Source organism: Acomys minous (genome assembly GCF_964271855.1).
Source record: "Acomys minous genome assembly, chromosome: 1".
Classification (NCBI taxonomy): domain Eukaryota; kingdom Metazoa; phylum Chordata; class Mammalia; order Rodentia; family Muridae; genus Acomys; species Acomys minous.
In genome coordinates this window covers 61,320,208-61,326,581 of record NC_140483.1, presented here as the reverse complement: position 1 = coordinate 61,326,581, position 6,374 = coordinate 61,320,208, and positions in this window count along the sequence as shown.

The window sequence follows — 6,374 nt, the reverse complement described above, 5'->3', positions numbered from 1 at the left end:
CTATGGCCCAGAAGATCATGGACCTTGTTTATTGCTGCCTAATACTTTTAGTTTCCTTAGAGTGGCACCTCTGTTAGGCAGAACACAAAGAAACAGTCAAGATCCCCAAGATTGTAGCACTGTTTCCTAGAGTTTCTACTGCTGTGAAGGCATACCATGGCCACGACTAGTCTTGTAAAGGAAAATGTTAACTGGGCCTGACTTACAGCTCAGAGAGTTAGTTCATTGTATCAGGAAGCACGGTGGCATACAGGGCAGACATGGTGCTGAAAGGGTAGCTGAGAGTTCTGCATCTTCTATCAGCAGGCAGTAAGAGGAGTGAATGACACTGGGCCTGGCTTGAGCATCTGAAACCTCAAAGTCCACCCCCAGTGACACACTTCCTCCAGCAAGGCCACACCTACTAATAGTACCATTCCCTGTGAGCCTGTGGGGGCATTTTCATACAAACCACCATGCACTAATTGATGAACTCCACCTGTTTCTTACTGACTGGAGTGGTTTAGCCCTGTCAGCATTACGAGTGTTACTGGGGGATCAGACTTAAGTGAGTTTCCTGAAATGGTTCTCACAGTGACTGAGGTAGAGATCATCAGGGATACTTGAGAAAGTCATGTTTCTGCCCAGTTAGAATATATTTTCAGTTTGCTGGTTAACAGTGTCCTATTTCAGATTGGGAAAAAGTGACAGTGTAATTACTAAGGATACTACACATGATCTTAGCCAGAAGTCTGCAAAGTGATAATTTTTAAGGATAAGAAATACTAATCTAAAAAAAAAAATGTTGCTCTGTTAAGCCATACATGGTGTCTATATGGTTTCCTCTGGGATATCTGTGGTATTTAGCCATGTACACACATGCAGATGAAATGTTCATCTGTATATAAAATAAAAATAAATCTTTTAAGACACTAAATTGATATATCAAACCTCCTAGACATATGTTAGTGAGGAGATAGAAGAAAGTGTCCTCAGTGCTCTTGGTGGGACATGTGGCTTGATATTGGAAGATAGTATTTAAGTTTCTTTCTAAAAAATAAAAGCAAGAACTGCCTTACATCCTTCTTAATTCACTTTAAGTGTTTAATTCTGTAGTACTAAGTGTTTTCTCGTTGTGTGCAACCAGTCCCTAACATTCTTTTCATCTCATAAACCTGTGGAACTAATTCCTAATTTCATTTCTCTAACTCCTTGCAGCCAACATTCAGCTTTCTATCTCTGAATTTGACTCATGTTAATCTCATATTAGTAGAATCATACAGTATTTGTGTGTTTGTGATGTGTTGATTCATAATAGTGTGATATCCTCAAGGTTCATCTGTGTTGAAGCAAACATCATAACTTCCTTCTTTAGATAGGCTGAATAATATTTGCTTGTATATGTGTACAACATGCTGTTTTCCGTTCATTTATCCAGGTTTTGAAATTTTAGATTTTATCCTTTTAAACTGTCAGCTTAGCTTAGACCGGTCTAAGAGAAAAGCCTCAGTTGAGGAATTGCCTATATCAGATTGACCTTTGGGGCCTATCTATGGGAAATTGTCTTATTAGTCAGTGAAGAAGGACCTAGCCCACAGTGAGCAGCCTAGGCTAGGCACTTGGAGTAAGGCTATATAGGAAGACTAGCTAAGTGCAAGCCTGTGAGCAAGCCAGCGAGCAGCATCCCTCCATGGTCCTTACTTGAGTTCCTGCCCCGACTTCCCTCCACTATGGACTGTGACCACTTCGAAGTATAAGCCAAACCATTCCTTCCCCTGAATTGCTTTTGGCCAAACTGTTTTATCACAGCAACAGAAATGAAACTAGAAAAAAATTTGAGGAACTAATATGTTAATTTACATAGTGGTTATACCATTTGACATCCTTGCCACTGCTTTTTATCTTCTGGATTTTTAGAGGTACATATCCTAGTGGATATATATATATATACATTGACATCTCTTTTTTTATTTTAACTTATATTTCTCTTATATTTATTGATGTTGAGCATCCTTTCATGTGGCTGTTGACTATTTGTATAGTCTTCTTATATAAATTAAAGTCAAGTTCTTTTATATTCAATTTATAGCTATGTGTTTTGCATATTTTCAAAATTGGATTTCTGTTGCTATGTTTATCGTAATTTAGGTTAATAATTTTAATCAGCTTTGTTGAAATTCAATATTAAAATAAGATCACACTTTTCTTAAACAAAGGTTTTCAGTGGGTCAGTGTGAGAATGTAGTGTAATTCAAAACTTCCATTATTTTTAGCTGTGCATGGTGGTGCACGCCTTTAATCCCAGAACTCTAGAGGAAGATCGCTGTGAGTTCAAGGCCAGCCTGGTCCACAAAGTGAGTCCAGGACAGCCAAAGCTACACAGAGAAACCCTGTCTCAGGGAAGAAAAAAAAAGACTTTAAATTCTTTTTTTGATTGATTGATTGATTGATAGATACTGTTCTGTCTGCATGTGTGCCTGCATGCCAGAAAAGAGCACCAGATCTTGTTATAGATGGTGAGAGCTACTATGTGGTTGCTAGGAATTGAACCCAGACCTTTGGAAGAACAGACCATGGTCTTAACTTCTGAGCTATCTTTCCAGCCCAAAGACTTCATATTTCATTTAGAATTATCTTAATAGATGACATCTTAAGGAAGCTTTTTAAAAGCTCTATAAACATACCAATTTTAATCCCAGCACTCAGGAGGCAGAGGCTGGTGGATCGCTGTGAGTTTGAGGCCAGCCTGGTCTCCAAAGTGAGTCCAGGACAGCCAAGGCTACACAGAGAAAGCCTCTCTCCAAAAACCAAAAAACAAAACACAAAACAAAAAAAAACAATTTTGATTTTTCAGTTATTACTTAGTCATAATTGGACAAAAAGTAATAAGCATTTGAAGAATGTTCATATTAACTTTCTTAAAGCTATCTCAGCCATTTATTATTTATTGTTGTAGTCTACATAATTGGGATAAGTTCAGTGTTCTATTTCAAATCTTACCATTCATTTCTAGTCCTCAAGATTTTATCTCTTAACAATTCTGTACGAAGAGGTTTTTGCATTTTGTGGAAAAATTAACATTCATTAAAGTACAGGTGACAAGAAAGGCGTAGACCAAAAAGATGAAAGCAGATGAAATACAAAGGTGACTTTGACTGATCTTTTGATTTTGTGAATTGGAACGTTTTATGAGGTCCTATGTTCTCTTACTGCTTGAAGATGTTCGTAGTAGCAAGTAGCAAAGGAGAAGATCCTGAGCATCTTTTCACATGTGAAAAGGCATCTTTAAAGGCACATAAGATAACTATGTTATTTCTTCCGCCATCAACATTTTTTAAAAGATTTATTTATTTATTTTGTGTATATGAGTGCCCTATCTGCATGTACATCTGCAGGCCAGAAGAGGCATCAGATCACATTATAAATGATTGTGAGCCACCATGTGGTTGCTGGGAATTGAAATCAGAACCTATTGAAGAGCAGTCAGTGCCCTTAACCCCTGAGCCATCTCTCCAGCTCGACTGTCAACATTTTTAAATTACAGTGTTTGTAACACTTATGTATTGAATTGTCTAAAATTGGTATCTTAACATTTGAATCCTCACTACTTTCAAATGTTATCTGACTTTTAAGTAACCATTAATTAGTTAGGATGAAGTCATAATAGTATAACTGATGACTTTAAAAAGGAAATTTAGAGGCAGGTGTTCCTTCAGTAAATACCATATGAATGTGAAAACAGCTGTCTGTTGGTAAGCCAAAGAGAAAGGTCCACAGTAGATTATTCAAGGGCCCTTGAAAAGAACCAACCCTGCCACCATCTTGCTTTTGGACTTCTGGTCTCAAGAACTGTGGATAACACATTTCTGTGGTTTGTCGTACTTTATTACTGTAACCTTAAAACACTAATAAAAACCTTACCACCAGCTTTTATTATTTTCTGAATCCACTTTATTTTTAAAACCATGTTATTAAAATTTTTGCAAGAAACGAGAATTATACTTGAGATGTTTAGAATTATAAAAGCTTTGAGTACAAATAGAAAGATATATAAATCCTGGTGAGACATAAGTACTTAGCTACCCTCAGTGCTCTTCTGCTTTCTCGGCATCTGGAGTCAGACGCACCCATCCCTACTGCAGTTGGATAGAAGCATGGATTGTAAGCAGGCGCATGCGTAGAAGCTGTGTGTTAAAATGGCAGAGCCACTTAGAGATAGACACCAGGAACCCAAAAATGAAATAAGCTTGCATCTCTGAGTTACCACATGGAAGTCAAAGAGCAAATAGTTTAAGATATGTAAGCCGTGTTCCATCTCTATGCTACATTCTTCTTCCTGTGATTCATGTTTTCACAAATTTTTAAAAATCTAAACGCTTTCCTTAGTATAAGGGACCGAGAGAAGCAGGCCATGGACGCTGGTGTATTAATACCTGCTGTAAAGAGTCACTAGAGTGACACTAAATCCGTAGTGTAGGCAAGGGGAAGCATGTGTGCTGATCTGGTGCAGGTTAGGTGTTTGTCATCAGAGCAGCACGTGGCTGATGATCTAGTGTGTCCAGGCTGTGCAGCCTAGAAAGTGGCCTGCTCTGTTGCTGGAGACTACATTAATAAAGATCCTTTTTAGGCTGGATGTGCTGGTACACGCCTTTAATCGCAGCACTCGGAAGGCAGAGGCAGGTGGATCACTGAGAGGTCGAGGCTGGCCTGGTCTACAAAGGGAGTCCAGGACAGCCAACGTTACACAGAGAAACCCTGTCTTGAAAAACAAAAACAAAACAAAAAAATATAAAGATCTTTTTTAGTGGTTCAAGTCTTGATCCCATTTGACATGTGATTGTCGTTATGCCTCTGGGTGAGAATTACATATCCTGGAAGCTTGCTATCCTAAGACACCTTTCAAATATTCCCTCATTTGTCAATCTAAAGGAAAATATACACATTAAATGATACTATAAGACACTAGGCTCAAAATCAGTTACTAACTAGAACGCAATATAGCAAACAGCATTTAGAAAAACCAATTATGCTGGTGATAAGAATACTCTCAGCTCAGTATAAAATGATAAGATCTGAATTACAGTTTGGGGTTTTTGTTTGGTTGGTTTTGTTGTTACTGTTTAGGACCGTGCTAAGTATCAGCTGTGTAAAGACAAACCAGCAGAGTGCTCTACAGAAGTGCTCACTAGAGTAGCTAGATGGAGGTCTGGAGGCCACAGCATGGAGGGGGTTGTTAGAAAGAATTGTGGAAGGCTTATTTCTAAAGAGAAACAGGATGACACCGACTCTGAGGCAGTTAAAATGAAATTTATGTTCATTTGAACTTCACAAAAGTTGATTAATAACTGTTTGTTGGAATGAGGCATATATGACACCCAAGCTTTGAATGTTACTGGTAAGACTTTTCAGAGTTTCTGAACTTTAATATAGAATAAGCAATTATTCCAAAATTGATTGTTAGCTAATACCTAGCGTCTTCTAGTGTGTTTAACTGTCATCCCCAAAACTTGTAAGGATATTTGGTAAAGATGTTTATTTTTTGAGAGATGATCTCTCTATGTAGCCCCAGCTGTCATATAACTTTCTATGTAGACCAGGCTTACCTCAAGCTCACAGAGATCCTCCTGCCTCTGCCTCCCGGGTGCTAGGATTAAAGGTGTGTGCCACTACTTAGCCTGTTAAAGAATTTTTTATTGGAATTGGAGAGATGCCTCAATGAGCAAGAGTGCTTGTTATGAAAGCAAGACAGCTTTATCTCACATCCCCCAGCAGCCATAGAAAAAAGCTGGGCTTAGCTGTAGGTACCTGTAATACCAGCCTTTAAAGGGTAGAGATAGTGGATCCTGGGAATTCACAGGGCAGCTAATTTACTCTAAAGGGGTTCTCTCTTCCCAGATAACGCTAGCTTGTCTGAAGTTGATTTTTTTAAAAATTTACCATTATACTAGTATACTCTCCTTCAAATATACCTGCACTGCGAGTTAAATTAGAGCTAGAAATCTGCTTGGTGAATAGAAAGGAGTTTAGCTGAAGGAAAAATAGTTGGTTGAGGGATCTGATAGAAATATGTTTGACCTAGAGAAAGAAACACTAAATACTTTAAACTTTGGTAGAATCAAGTGTCAAAGAATTTTCTTTGTAATTTCAGGAAGATTATGAGTATGCTTGTAATGCTGGTAGCTATGTGACTCTTGCAGTAACTCTGCAAGATCCTAGAGTATACAGCATATTGGCTGAAAATCGCGGTTACTTCTCTTTATTTGTCCTCTTAGGACTCAGTACTCTTTCCTGAGCATTACACGCCCAGGCACTTTGATTACTGTTGGTTAGTAACATGAGTTATTCCCAAGCACAGATATATAGATAACTAAGCTGTACTTTCTACCTCCGAAGCA